This window comes from Phascolarctos cinereus, unplaced genomic scaffold (genome assembly GCF_003287225.1).
Source record: "Phascolarctos cinereus isolate Bilbo 61053 unplaced genomic scaffold, phaCin_HiC Scaffold_4;HRSCAF=312, whole genome shotgun sequence".
Lineage (NCBI taxonomy): Eukaryota > Metazoa > Chordata > Mammalia > Diprotodontia > Phascolarctidae > Phascolarctos > Phascolarctos cinereus.
Window position 1 is genome coordinate 605159969 of NW_027555847.1, and position 16385 is coordinate 605176353.

General features: G+C 34.0%; 1 pseudogene; it reads left to right on the forward strand.

Moving 5' to 3' along the window:
• Positions 1-686: 686 nt before the first annotated feature.
• Positions 687-1750, forward strand: LOC110195318 (ubiquitin-associated domain-containing protein 2 pseudogene; annotated as a pseudogene).
• Positions 1751-16385: the final 14635 nt, after the last annotated feature.

A 16385-nucleotide genomic window follows, 5' to 3' on the forward strand; every position in this document is an offset into this window, starting at 1 on the left:
ACAGTACATTTCTAAACAAAGTCAATAGGTGGCCTACAGGGATCCTTATGTATGGTCTAGCAGTCCCTGTTTCTATTTGAGTCTGACTTGACTGTTACAGAAGACACTCACACTTGAAGAAGATGTTAGATGAGGTGTTCTCTAAGGTCTCTTCCTACTCTAAGATCCTATGATGATAACAACTGTTTAATAAACAGTTGTTGAAGGGATAAATGAGTAAATGATAATACACTTTATGCTTTCCCAGAACTTTCTACCTGAATGAGGGAAGATTAATGGTGCTTGCTTGAAGTGCCAAGATGAATATCATTTTCCTTTAACAGCTCACCATATGAGTGGCTTTTCACCCCTCCTATGAGTGTTTTTTCCCCCTCCTACATTTGTATATGTTTGATATTTGGTATTAAATTTAAGGCAGAAAGAACAAAATAATCCTCACCTCCAATTCCCCTCCCTTCCACCATTCAGCCGGTGCTCTTCCCCCCTTCCTTCCCCATTTGCACAGCCTCCTGCCCTATGTCTAGACCAGGTCTGCACAACATACAGCAGGGACTGCTTGTGGCCAGCCAAAGGATATTGAGAAGCCCCAAGAAAAGTGTAGGTTTGTCATTGTGCATCTCCTGTTTGTCATGTGACCAGCAGCAAACAACCATTGTCAATCTGTCTCTAGTCTAATTTAGCCTAAGATGTTTACAAGTTGTGCAGGTCTGCTCTGGAACCTCTGCTTAGCCAGGCTTCTGAAGCAGGACCTTATTCACTGCACCAGATTGAGTGAGCTCCACAAGGCACCTTTGTCAAAGAACCTTTTACAAGGACCCAGTGCCCTTTCTAAATTATTGGCACTGCTCTTTCACCATTATCAGAATTTCTTTGGATGTAATCTACGAACTATAAATAATGACTTGTAGATCTGAAGGATGATATGTGGAAGGATAATTTGCTACAATTTGAAAGATGCATTTCATAGTAGCCTGCTCATATATAACTTTAGGATATCTGAAAGAAGACATGGCAGCAAGAAATTTGCATTCTTTTTATTGGATCCCTATATTTTGTTAGCTTTATTTGACTTGATCCTTGTGGAAGCTATGCAGTACTCATTTGTTATCACAACCAGTACTTGCTTTCTGGTTTTCTCAGGACTGTATTTGCTCTGTTTGTATTATTTTACTGCTCCCTTCTAATTGTTCAAGTGACACAAATTCTGGGCCAGTTTTCCATCACAACAAAACATTGATTTGTATATTGGGGCTACAGCTTTTAACCTCTGGTACCTACATTTTGGTTGCAACCACAAGTGATCTGATTGTTGGTATGCGTTATACCAATAGTGTGTTAAAAATTCATCAGATTCTTTGTATACCCTACTGGATGGCAAAGTTTTTTTCTTGGACATTTGAACCTATCTTCTTCAGAACCAACCAATGAAGTTAGAATTGGAATGGGAGTAGAAATTCAGAGACAAAGAAATGGAATTGCTTGATCATCAACTTATGTTATCTCTATTTGCACACGTGAGATGGCGAAGGCAGCAGCAGGGTGGAGGATTAATTGGAATCAATTTTTTTCTCATATATATCAGAGAAAGAATGAAAATGCTCGAGATGTTCTATAGTCTGAACAAGAAGTTTCTGTGGAAAAGGTTGCCCTACTCATGGAGATGGGGTTTTCTAAGGTGGATACTTTGGAGGTCCTGAAAACTTTGAATAATGACTTTAATGTAGCTACCAATTTCCTACTGCAGCATTGATGAGCCTGAGGAATTCAGTTGACATGATTGCTTGCCACCCAAGGCAGAGGAAGCATCTGCCTCCTGAATGATATTGAAAAATCTTTACCAAGTGAATCCAAGGCAACAAAAACATGTCTACAAAAACTAAGTTAAAATGTTGGGTAAAAGGTAGGTATGCATTGCTGCTCTCCTGCCCTTAAACCCCAAGATTGTTATGATTATACTATCTGAAAACAATTTTGCCATTGAATTAGCTAGCATGTTCATTTTTTACAGTAATTAAAATGTTATTTTAAAAACAACTTTGAGTAGCTAAGTCATTTTGACTATTATAAATACCTAAATTAACTACAAAGGACACATAAAGGAAGATGCCATACATGACCAGAGAAAGAACTGATAAATAGAAGTATGTATAGAATGGTTTTACATTTATATACATATTTGTGTCTAAAGGTAGCCATCTCTAGGGTGAGGTGGGGGAGAAGGGAAGAAACAAAAAGAAAAAAAAAGAAAGTTCCATGATAATTTTATTATATATTTAAAAGGAATAGAATTGTACACAATAAATTTTCAGTTTTATGTACGATCATCTTTTTTCTATTCTATTATGTCATGGCATGTTCTTTTCTATCTTCATTTGGAAAAATTGGTTTTTTTATTAGTTTCAGGAATCAATAGTAAAGAATTTGTTACAGTATAGGTATAAAATGCTGAGAGAGTGCAAACTTACGTAGCAGCTCAATGCCACTCCAGAGGGGAAATAGAGGCTATTGTAAGTCATACTATTTTTACTATAGTACATTATTCCATATAATCTGTTGATTGCAACAATAATCTTAGAGGAGAAAGGGGCCAATGTTATTTCAGATTATTCTTTGTAAAATGTTTTAAATTGTATTATTTTTTCTCAAATTCATTTTTGAATTTAAAGAGATATTCAAGCCATACCTGATATCACTTGGCTACCAAAAGTATAATTTACATATCTATTATAAATTGTGTTTTATAAGGGCTAACTAGGGGACAGAGGAAGCCCTGAATCAGATATTCCTCATTATTACCAACCCAGGGCAAATTTTCTAGGCCTTTCTCCCCATGTCTTCCAGAAAAAACTGCTAATTAGCCTAGAGGAGTCTGAAACAATGAAAAAGCTCTGAAAAAAAAGGATCTAATGTTAACTCTCCCTTGAAAATCCAAAGTAGATCCATAATGGGGATTCAGACAGCAAAAGAATGAAAATGGAGCTAAAAAAAACCCAGCCTAAAGGCACCCAGCCAGGTTCAGCAGGATCGCAATGACCTGATGGAACATCATGATGGCCTAAATAGAGTACTTTAGAGTTGACATGTGATGGATTTGTGAATAGGCTATCCATTATTTTCAGGAAGTAGAGATGAGGAACTCCTGCCCACCTTTTTTTGTTTGATTCTTGGACTAAGTATTTGCCTGCTGAAAACCTAGATTGATTGTCCCTGGATGTAGCACCAACATTTGCCTCTCTAGAAATGGCACTTCCTGGCAGCCACAAACCTGGGATGCTTGACATTCCAAAGGGATATAGATAACATTTCACAGTTAGTCACCATAAGCAGAAATCAGGGTTGGAAAGGAATGTAAAATGGGAGGGGTGAGGGAGAGTTGAAAATGATCTTTACCAGATACACAACAAGCAAAAATAAAGGGGGAAATGCAGCTCCATTTATTATCTTCAAAGTGAGCAGAAATGTATCAGACTGATGCAAGTTTAGGTAAGTGATGCTCATCATGATAAAGTTTGAAGTGTGTGTGTGTGTGTGTGTGTGTGTGTGTGTGTGTGTGTGTGTGTTTAAAGAAAGACCAAGATAGAGGGAGATTGTGCTTGTTGGAGGGCTCAATTGTTGGAGTACCCTGATTGAGATAATTATTGTTTCCTAAAGAGCTGATTTAATTCTTTCAGTAGAAGATACTGAAGTTTAGAGTTATCTTACCACATTTCCACCTTCAAGATACATAATCTCATAATTGGTGTTATTTATGGACAAAATAAGACACTTGATCACAATTTCCCCCCTACATAGAAGGTTATATCTAACTCCTTTCAATAGGGGGATGTCCTAGGCTTTAAAAAACAAACAAACACAAACAACCTTGATATATTTAGACAAATGATGAATCTAAAAGTCTGTTAAATAATAATACTAAAGAATACCTTTATTTTCTATCAATTTATTCTCCAAGGAATTATGTCCCTTATGAACAGAGTATATTTAACTATTTTCAAATCTTTGAGGAGTAGGCAAGAAACAAGATTCACTGATGGACAAAATGAGTTGTAGAAAAGTTAAATGACTTACTCCAGACCACTCACTGAAACAAAGCTAGGCCGTGGAAAGATTACAGATTTTATGGATCTCCCTCATCCCAGTGTCTGATTCTCACATTTTTTTGAAGCTATGAGTTGTGTTTAACAGAGCCCTCTGGGTGAAGCTTCTGTTTGATATGATCACATAAAATTATAGGTGCTTCTTCATTGTCTATTCAAGTGAATGTTCGTATGAAAATGAACTGTAACTACCAGATGACCAAGCATCTCTATTTCTATAATTTCATTCTGATTATTCCCTGAAAGCATATAAACAAATGGCAATAGAGAAAGAATCATTTTTACAATGTAAAATTTATTTTAAGTTCAAGCTAATTCTATTTGAATTTTACTTGACTTTAGGAAAAAGGTCAGAAATATTCGTATTTCATCAATTCAATATGCTCACGCTAAGTGGTACGGATGAAGAGATCAAAAAATTATAGGATATAGATTTTGAATAAATCTTGAGAATTATCCATCTAGCTCCCCTCTTTTATACATTATTTAAGTGAGGCTCAAAATACTGAAGCATCTTGTGCAAGGTCAGAAAGGTATTAGGAAATACAACCAGAATTCAAACCCAGATCTAAGGCCAAAATATCATGTCATGTTGTCTTTTTTAATTCTAGAAAAATATAACCACCATGACAAATTTCTCATTTTGCTTTTCCTTGGAAAGTTAACCTGAGATGAATGTCCATTGATTTTAAAGTAACAGAACAGGAAAAAATAATAAAGTTATAATCCACACTGTTGAAATACATTTATTTTCTTTTTAATTTCCAGCATGGAAGAAAATGATCAATGCTCAGGAATGGCTGTAAAGCACTGAACACTACAGGAATACAAAGCCTAGAAATTGCTATTAATAAAAGAACTAATAAGGGATGTGAACAAAAATGGTAAAATCCAAACACCTTATTTCTTTCCTGTGATCTTAGTTGCAAATTATCCTAGGTATAAATGCATGTATGCATATATGTGTGCATATATATGTATTTAGCATGTATGTGCATATATGTATACGTATATGTATACATACATACACACTAAGCAACAGAGAACAGAGAATTAATTCTATGCAGTGTTTTTACCCAATATTTTAATGTTATTGAAAAATAAAAGGTATCTACTAAAATAATTATATCCCTATAAAAAATTCCACTCGTCTGAAAATGTTTTGAGTTTGATAAGCACAATAAATTTGTTGAATCTTTTTCTTTGTCACCTCAATTTCACCATGAGGTTCTATCCTTTTTTCATAGGATTATAAGAGATGGATTATGTCTGTCAACTAGAAAAAATGCAAATATTTCAAATTATGAAGCATTTCCAAGAATTATTCCCTGTGAAGTCTGAGTTTGTACAGAAGGTTTGGGAGGGCTATAATTTTATCCTAAGCCAGTCAACCAAATTGTATGCATGCACACACACACACACACACACACACACATTCTAAAAACTCTATACTTTTATGCCTTTTGAAAACCAGATGAGCCCCAGTCCTTTTTGTTTTGAGGGCATTGGGTAGGATCACATGCAAATACTTCAGGATTTGGTGAATTTTCATTCTTCTTGTTTTCTTAATGTTTTTCATTGCATTTAACACATATATCTTGGGGGATAATCTGATAAAACTCAGATAAAGAGTTTGCTTCAGGAAGATGCTGAGCTTGTAGAGCTACATAAGGATCTTCCTAAGTCTTGGTTTAATATATTTCATCCCAGGCATCATAGTATAGTAAAGAAGAATTTTTCATTTTTATTTTATTCTAGTATAAAGTCTATTCAATGGTTGGATACTGTTATACTTGATATTTTGAGAATGCATAGGGATTAAAATATAAATACATTAAGTGACCATGGGGTGCAATGCCCAATTTATTTATTCAACTCCAAAATGTTGCCCTTCTTAAATTAAGGCAACATTTTCTTAGTCTTAGAAATCAGAAATGGCATTGTTAGGAATCCAGAACTTAGTGTAGTGTCTGTAGCAGGCACTTAGTAAATGCTTATTGAATTGAATTATTCTTTCTAACTCAAAAATCACATTGCATATTTTGCCTTTCCATTCCCACCATCAGGAAAAGGAATCAAGCCTAAAATTACATAAGAAAATTCTTCTAAAAGTGATTAATGATTAAGATAAATGCATTCAGTATTAAATAGGTCTTAGCTCTTTTTCCATCACTTCTTTCTGCTTGCCCTGACATAATTATAATTGCCAATCATTCCTTTACTTATGCACCTTCTTCTGACTCTAAAGTCACCCTCTACACTTTCTTTCTTTTAATCACATGTGTAAACTGAGCCTGAGACACCATTTATATCTAAAATATCTTATTTCACAGCTATATTTCATTGCATTTGACCATTCCAGTCTGAATTTCACCAGTTCAGAGAAAAGGGAGAAAAACAGTTGGTTTGAGTCTGATGTTATTCTATAGTCCAACAAACACTGAATGGATGAATGAATGAATTAAAAATTATTAAGCACTTATTTGTACAAAGCAATATGCCATATAGTGGGGATACAGAAAACTGAGACAGTTCTCAAGAAGTTTGCATTCTAGTATATGGGTTATTCACTTTTATTGTGTCATAAATGCCTTTAACAGTCTGGTGAAATCTAGGGATCCCTTCTCAGAATAATATTTTAAAATACATAAATTGAAATTTATATAATTACAAAATAATTCAACTATATTGAAATATAATTGTCACATATACACATATAAAGCAATTTCATGTGTTCCTGGTTATGAACTCCCATTCTAATTGGAGACAAGGCCTGGAGGGTGGTCCTTAAATTGCCAATAGCAATACAATGGTAAATGTTGTTTGTTGTCATTTCTACTGATAAAATCACATATATTTTGTATGCTATTTGACTATGCCTAGAAACTCGGTGGCAAGAACTTTCTTTTCTGGATCTTCAGTAGACTTAGACTATTGAGGAAGCACCTGTAAAGGCAGAGGTTGATTTGTATTTCCTGTCCTATAAAGACACACCAAAAAGAGTCTATAAAAACTTTTCCAAAATTGCCTTTTTGAGGGTTTTTTCTTCTTAGAGTAAGAAAATTGAAGGTGATACAATATTTTTAGTGAAAAACAAATTATGCCACTTATAATAAATAAATATTAACTTTCATAGACCTCTCTGGTAAGCAATTGAAATAGCTGTTTCCCTCAATGCTTTTATTGCTTTGTGGTTATACAACATGTGATTGGTGTCTATGACAAGGAGCAGCCACTGACATATAGTGCTGAAGTAGTCTCTTGTTTCTGTGACAGGTTAGGCATGAGTTTTTACTTCTCTTTATTATTTTGTTAAAATGGTTCACATTAGTATGTAGATAGAATCATTTATAAAATCCCACACATATTTGAAAATGTTCCCTACCAACTAGGATATAGTTAACTTGTTAATTTGTTACTGATCCATTAGCCTCCCAGTTTGAATTCTTTGCAAAAATGATCCCTTTGTTTGAAAAATGAGGCTTTTCCCATAGATTGCAATATTTCCATTTTGAATTACATATAATAGTCATGTATAATATATATAATAGTTATATTAAAACACTGTATTAAGATATAGCTGACAGAAATGGATACTTGATGAAAGAATCTGCGTGTTATTGATTACATGTACATGCCTCATTATTTACCAGGTAGATTATTAGGTGTTTCCTATATTTTTGTAAAAGACTTTCTCCCCTAACATGTAATCACATGAAATAAATACTAATGTATTTGAAAAGTCATTGTTAACTATAACAATTTAAAATATCAGACTAAAATGCAAATTGCAAATGTATTGGATATAATATTAAGTGTAATTTATTTAGTTTTGAATTGGGTATGGAAATCTATCTTACCCTACAGGATAATAGGGGGGGAAGAGGACAAGAGAGCAGGTAGATGATAGAGCGGAGAGCAGATTGGGGGAGGGGGCAATCAGAAGCAAACACTTCTGAGGAGGGACAGGGTGAAAAGAGAGAATAAAATAAACGAGGGGGCGGGATAGGATGAAGGGAAATATAGTCAGTTTTTCACAACATGACTAGTATGGAAATTATACATGACTGCACATGTATAATTTGTATTGAGTTGCTTGCCTTTTCAATGAGAGTGGGTGGGGAGGGAGGAAGGGAGAAAATTTGGAACCCATAGTTTAAAAATTGTTTTCACATGCAACTGGGAAATAAGAAATACAGGAAATGGGGTATTGAAATCTATCCTGCCCTATGGGAAAATAGAAGAGGAAAAGGATAAAAGAAGTGGTGGAGAGATAGAAGGGAGGGCAGATTAGGGGAAGGAATATACAGAATGCATGCCATCTTGGGGTGGTGGGAGGGATGAGATGTGGAGAAAATTTGCAACTCAAAATCTTGTGGAAATGAATGCTGAAAACTAAAAATAAATAAATTTTTTAAAAAACAGATGATTTTCCTCTAGTTTAAGGTAAATATTTATGGGCAAGACTGGCATGAATATTATATAGGCAGTATGTATAACAGAGCTAAAACTTTTTGCCTTGGTTTTGATTTTAGCTACAAAGGACTGAGTTGTTAAGAGGTGAGTCTCTGGGACTCTATATTTAACCACTCATTCACTTAAATAATTTTAAGGATCATAAATGGTCAAAAACTGGAAAAATCTTAACATCATGTAATCCAAACTCTTCATTTTGCAGAAGAAGAAACTGAGGTAAGTGACTTGCCCAAGGTCATATTAAACATCAAAGACAGGATTTAAATCTGTGTCCTCTGACTTCAGAGTCAATTGTCTTTTCACTGTACTATATTTCATGTGGAAATTGATTTTTGTACAGCATACTAGTAATGATTCATTTTCAATACTGAATTTTAGATCTCTATGGGAAACTTGTAAATATTAAGGTAATATTGGCTCCTTAACTCAATACTTCAAGGATCTGTAACTTTGATAGTGTGGCTACTCTCTGTATTAATGCTTGTTTCAAACCCTCTAATCCTTAATAGATTATCCTTGAGATGCAATGTGGTGGAAAATTCATTGTCCTGTGGCCAAAATGATCATGAATATTTCTTTTTTATTTCTTGATGTATTTTTTAAATTTTATTTTATTTTATTTTATTTATTTTTATTAATTTGTTTATTTTTAGTTTTCAACATTCACTTCCACAAGATTTTGAATTCCAAATTTTCTCCCCATCTCATCCTTCCTTCCACTCCAAGACAGTGTGTATTTTGAATACTCCTTCCTCTAATCTGCCCTCCCTTTTATCTCCTTCCCCATCTATTTTCCTGTAGGCACCCCATTGCCTAAATATCTTATTTCCCAGTTGCATGTGAAAACAATTTTTAACATTTGTTTTTAAAACTTTGGGTTCCAAATTTTCTCCCGTCCTCCCTTCTTATCCGTCCTCATTGAGAAGGCAAACAACTTGATACAGGTTATACGTGTGTAGTCATGCAAAGCACTTCCATAGCAGTCATGTTGTGAAAAACTAACTATATTTTCCTTCATCCTATCTTTCCCCTGCATTTATCCTGTTCTCTTTTTTGTCCCTGTCCCTCCTTAGAAGTGTTTGCTTCTGATTACCCCCTCACCAGTCTGTCCTCCCTTCTATCATCCCCTACTCTTTTATTCCCTTCCCCCCTATTTTCCTGTAGGGTAAGATAGATTTCCACACCCAATTAGGTGTGTATGTTATTCCCTCCTTAAGGCTCCTTAAGCCAAATGCAATGAGAATAAGATTCATTCATTCCCTCTCACCTTCCCTAACTTCCACTCCACTGTAAAAGCTTTTTCTTGTCTGTTTTATGTAAGTTAATTTACCCCATTCTATCTCTCCCTTTCTCCTTCTTCCAGTATAATCCTCTCTCACCCCTTAATTTTATTTTTAGATATCACATCTTCATCTTTAACTCACCCTGTGCCCTCTATGTATGTATGTATGTATGCATGTATCTACGTATGTATGCATGTATCTATGTATGTATGCATGCATGTATGTATGCATGTATGTATGCATCTCTCTCTCTCTCTCTCTCTCTCTCTCTCTCTCTCTCTCTCTCTCTCTTTATATAGTTTTTTTCCCCTCCAACTACCCTAATACTGACAAAGGTCTCATGAGTTACAAATATCATCTTTCCATGTAGGAATGTAAACAGTTCAACTTCAATAAATCCCATATGATTTCTCTTTCCTGTTTACCTTTTCATGCTTCTTTTGAGTCTTGTATTTGAAAGTTGGATTTTACATTTAGCTCTAGTTTTTTTCATCAAGAATGTTTGAAAGTCCTCTATTTTCCTAAACATCCATTTTCCCCCAGAAGGATTATACTCAGTTTTGCTGGATAGGTGATTCTTAGCTGTAATCCTATTTCCTTTGACTTCCAGAATATCATATTATAAGCCCCCTGGTCCCTTAATGTAGAAGCTGCTAAATCTTGTGTTATCCTGATTGTGTTTCCACAGTACTTGAAGTGTTTCTTTCTGGCTGCTTGCAATATTTTCTCCTTGACTTGGGAACTCTGGAATTTGGCTACAATATTCCTAGGAGTTTTCCTTTGGGGATCTCTTTCAGGAGGTGATCAGTGGATTTTCTCAATTTCTATTTTACCCTCTGGCTCTGGTATATCAGGGTAGTTTTCCTTGATAATTTCTTGAAAGATGATGTCTAGGGTCTTTTTTCGATCATGGCTTTCAGATAGTCCGATAATTTTAAAATTATCTCTCCTGGATCTATATTCCAGGTCAGTTGTTTTTCCAATGAGATATTTCACATTTTCTTCTAGTTTTTCATTCTTTTTTTTTTTTTACAATTTCTTTATTTCTCATAAAGTCATTAGCTTCCAATTGCTCCATTCTAATTTTTACGAAGTATTTTCTTCAGTGAGCTTTTGGACTTCCTTTTCCATTTAGCCAATTCTGCTTTTTAAGACATTCTTCTCCTCATTGGCTTTTTGGGCCTCTTTTGCCATTTGGGTTAGGCTATTTTTTCAGGTGTTATTTTCTTCGGTATTTGTTTTTTTATGATCTTGCATCACTCTCATTGTTCTTCCTAGTTTTTCTCTAGTTCTCTTACTTGCTTCTCAAAATCCTTTTTGAACTCTTCCACGTCTTGGGACTGATTCATGTTTTTCTTGGAGGCTTTGGATGTCAGAGCTTTGACTTTGTTGTCTTCTTTTGGTTATATATTTTGATCTTCTTTGTCACCAAAGAAATATTTTAGGGTCTGACTTTTTTTGCGCTGTTTGCTCATGTTCCCAGCCAATTACTTGAGTTTAAAACTCTTTGTTAAGGTAGGGTTCTGCTTCCAGTGTGAAGAATGTATTGTCCCAAGCTTCAGGGGTTTTGTGCATTTGTTTTCATAGATAATTCTAGGGACCTGTAAATTTTCAGTTCTTCCAAGGTGGTATGATGAAGGGTGAAGTGTTTACTCCTTTCCTGGCCTATGCTCTGGTCTATGAGTGACCACAAGCACTCTTTTTTGCCTTGTTACTGTGAGGGGGATTTTTTTCTTCACTGCCACTACAAGCTTCACCATGCCAGTGCTCCTCCTCTCCCCAGGACTGCCACCCAGAACTGTGACCCAAATCCAAGCACAAGCAAAGCAACAGAATCTTGCCTCAGCACCAACAAAGAGATTCCTGCAATCACCCTCTGATCAGCCACTTGATTCCTCCTCTGTATATGAGCCAAGAGCTCTGGAAGCAGCTACCACCCTTGGGCTGCACCAGCCCGGGCTGGGACTAAACTCTTCTCTCACTGTGGTCTGACAGACCTTTCCTACTGACTTTCTAATTTGTCTTTGGTGTTCGTGGGTTGAGAAGTCTGGAAACTGCCACAGCTGCCCATGATTCTATCCCCTGAAGTCTGTTTCTGGTTTGCTGAGGCCTGGTCTTTGCCTAAGTGCTTACGCTGAACTGCGGTCCTCTCTCAACTTGGTGCAATAGCCTTTCCAATCAACCATCCAGGTTGTATTGGGCTGGAAATTTGTTTCCCTGTGTCTTTCTGTGGGTTCTGCTGCCCCAGAATTTGTTTAGATCCCTTTTTTGCAGGTATTTGGAGGGGTTTAGGGGAGAACTTGAGCAAGTTTTTACTCTACCATCTTGGCTCTGCCATGAGCATCTCTTAACTTATTACTCCTGCAACAAACCCAATCTTTCCTTAAACACTTTCCAGCAGATTGTTTAAACCTACCAGATAGCATATTACACTGCAATATAGCCTTTGTGTACCAAAAGTTATATAGTCATATGATAATCTTGGATTTGGGTTTTAGTAAAAGATGTATTGTATGATATGAATAAGAAATCTCAAAATATGAGGTGATATTTGTGACTTGACGGCTAGTTTACTTTATCAGGTTATTTAGCATTTTGCTAGAGGATTAGTCAAGGATATTTCTTTTGCATTGTATTTTCTCATGGAGTGCAGCAAAGTATATACTGACAAAAATGCTATTTTTTTTCTCCCTGGAATTGAATTTGTTTCAAAGAATCATAAAATCAGTCGCATAAGAGGTGTGACACTCTTGCCAGCTCTATTTCCATTATTCGTTCAGTCATCTCATCATTCTTCTTTCATTAATTTTCATATGGAATTTCTATTTTGAAACCTGAAAGGTGCTAATGGGAAACTTTTGTTCATCACTTTAAGAGTTGTGAAGTGCTTAAAGGAGAATTATACAAGATCTTAATGATTTAATTCATATTAACTGTCCTGCCTTATACTTTCCTCAGTGTTAACTGCTCAGTTTCCATTTCTGTAAAGAAAATTTTTAGATTTGAGATCTGCTGATGTCATATTAAAGGCCTACCTATATCATGCACTCAATATGACTTCATCAGTGTGACATCAGAGCAGCTACTCCACTCAATTTGGTTAAAAAAATCAACACATATTATTTACATATAAGTTTATATACATTTGCAAATAATAGGTTTTTACCAAATTGATTATATTTATTTGTATACACACACATTTCTAGGTATATATGCATATAGATACGCATGTGATATGTGTTGTATATATTGTAATATGTGCATATCTATGTGCTTATGCATCTAAACATTATGCATAATGCATACATACATACATACATACATACATACATACATACATGCACATGTTTGGATAGAGTACCTCAAATATCTTTTTAAAATACTCACTAGTTGATTGACTCTGGTCAAATCCTTTAACTTCTCAGTTTTACTTTCCTTATGTATAAAGTGGATGTGATTGGACTCAATGATCCCTAAGTTCCATTGTGGCTATAAAGTTTTGCCCCAATGATCCCATATTTTGTAAACATTAGAATCTTATTTATCTTAAACCTTAACACCACTTATCATCACCATCACTACCACCACCACCACCATCATCATCATCATCATCATCATCCAATTGAATGAATTTTTCACTAGTCATACAATGTTTTCCATGGTTTAGTTATATCCTTTTAGAAATAATATATATATATATATATATATATATATATATATATATGTATATTGATATGATGCTATTGAAGAGTATACTTAAAAACCTTAAGAGAATTGCAGACTTTCCTCATTGTACTTATATTTTAAAATGTCCTTTACTTTTGTGGCTGCAGCTACTTTAAAATAATATGAAACAAATAAGAATTGGACAGTTTTTGAAATAAAGGAAAAATATTATCTGAATGTTAATATTAGTATTCAAGAAACCTGTACATTTATTTGTTCATTCAATATTTTATAATCTTCTAATATAATACAGTGTAGTAGATATTGGGCAGATATAATGACAAATAAGACCTAGGCTCTATTTTCAAGGAGCTTACAATATGATAGAAGATAGAATACATATATATATATATATAATGTATAATATATATACATGTGTATGTATGTATATATGCACATATGTATATATATATATATAGATGTACACATATATATATACACACATGCATATACACACACACACACACACACAAAAGTGCATGTATATATACACATATATGAAAGATCCAGGTAAATATAATAAAAATCATGATATTATTGCTTAATATAAAGTGCCATAAGATCAGATGAATGGCTTTTCTCCCTTATAAATTCTTTTAAATATGCTTAAAATTAAGCATTTTGTTATTTAAGAAACATGTGATTATTTTACTTTGCCTAAGCAATTTATATTTTAAAAATAATGCATAAGTATTATATAGAAACACTTCAGTAATGACATATATCTCCAGTGCTTTAATTAACTTTGGCAACAGATAGAATGTTTGAGAAGATGTTAAATTCTATTAATTCTATTTCCTTTTCTCTTCCAATTATTTCCTATTTTTCCTGTATGTAGTTTGTTTGTATATATTTTTTTGCTTATGGTGTCCCTCATTAGAGTGTGAGCTCCTTGAGGGCAGAAAGTGTATTTTACCTCTTTCTGTATCCCTAGTGCTTAGCACAATGTCTGGCACATGGTAAACATTTAATAAATGTTAATTGACTGACTTTCCATAAAGCACCCAAAGTTCTCCACAAAGTATATTGTCTCCAAACAGTTAAGCAAAATCAACTGATAGGATAATTATGACTCATAAAATATGTGCTTTATTATTTGATAATGGGAAATAAGACTGTGTTTTAATTTTAGAAATTTGTAATCAATATTATCAATTGCATAGAACCCATGTTTTGATGTCTTAGTGTCATTTTCATTTACATTATTATAGTCATTTTGTACATTATTTTACTGGTTCTGCTAGTTTCACCCTGTATCATTTTATACACACATTTACATGTTTCTTTGAGTGCTTTGTATCTTTTTTTAAAAAAAGAGTATTCATTGTCCATTGCATTGTGTATGCCTTTGGCAATCTGGAGTCTCTGGACTCCTTTGAATAGTACAGAAAATAAAATACATACAATTACAGAGGAAACTTATTATGTCAAAATACAGTCATGAAAATATTGAAAGTTTCAAATTCATAGACCCCTTAGTATTAATGGACCCTGCCCTCTGCCCCACCAAGGCTAAGAATCCCTGTGACCACATTTGTTTAGGAGCATTCCCCCATTGGGTCTCTGTTGTTAGTCTTGCCTGCTTTGACTTGTTTATCACATGATCTAGTAATATCTCCCCTTTGCGGAGAGGGAGGAGTATTAATCTTCTTATAACCACTTTAAGGTAATGATCTCTGAGTTTTGGTATTTATGAGATATTTTTGCTAGTGTATTTTTTTTAAAAAGAAACTTCTGAAATCTTTTTATGGCTCAATTTTAAAGTCTTGACAGAATATATTACAGCTGATATTATAGAAGTGTTAATTGCTTAAACAAGTTTTATCCCTTTAACTTTGACCTCAGCATGCAGTCATTTTCTTAATATACTACCCCACAGTCTTCTCTTTGATACCTTTATGCTTGATATGTTTTGCCTAGAGAAGACCAAAGTGTATATAGGTTTCAAGGTTGAAGCCCTTGGTGTTTATCTTCCCTGATTTATATTAAAAACTTAACACTTATTAAGAGAAATTGACACTTTTCTATCATTGGAGAAATTTTCCATGAGATGAAGTAACTGTTGATCTTTTTAAAAGTGGATATACAGCTGATGTCACACACATACATCAAGTAATTAATAAAATGTTTTGTTTGATGCCCTCTGTCATTTAAAGATCACATTTAGCTCTGCTTAGGAAAGATGAAAATGGATTTAAGGCTAAGAGAAATCACAATAGGGTTAAAGTGACTTCATGAAAAAATGTCATGTTTTATATAATTTTTTAATCATTATTATTTTGGTGACATGTTTTATTTAGATCATAATTTTTAAAGTGACCACCAAACACTTTATCATCCTATGTATTATATAATTGCATTTGTTTTTTTATCTATTTTAGGTAGAAGAATAAACCAGTGTTTTGCTTTGCAACATTCAATAATTACAATATAATTGTTATAGTGCTTTTGGTGCCTTATTTAATAATTACCAAATCAGTAAGTTGAGCTCTCCATCCCCCAGAATGTTTTGCACATACTTTTTGCTCCTCAGCCATTTTCTTGTGTTTATAACTGTGCATGTGTTTCAAAGTAACATAAGCTATTAATAATTTTTAAAGGACAACTCAATGTGATTTTTTTTTGTATTTGGAGAAGTTACATTTTCTTTTTCTCATAATTTATATATTATGCACTCTATTAACAAAAATGTGTATCAGTCATTATTTTTGATATCTTATTCATTATATCTCATTCTATGGGGTTCACATAGAAATGGTTCTGGGAAAAGTTGTTACCTGTTGTTTCTTGCACATTCTTGCAC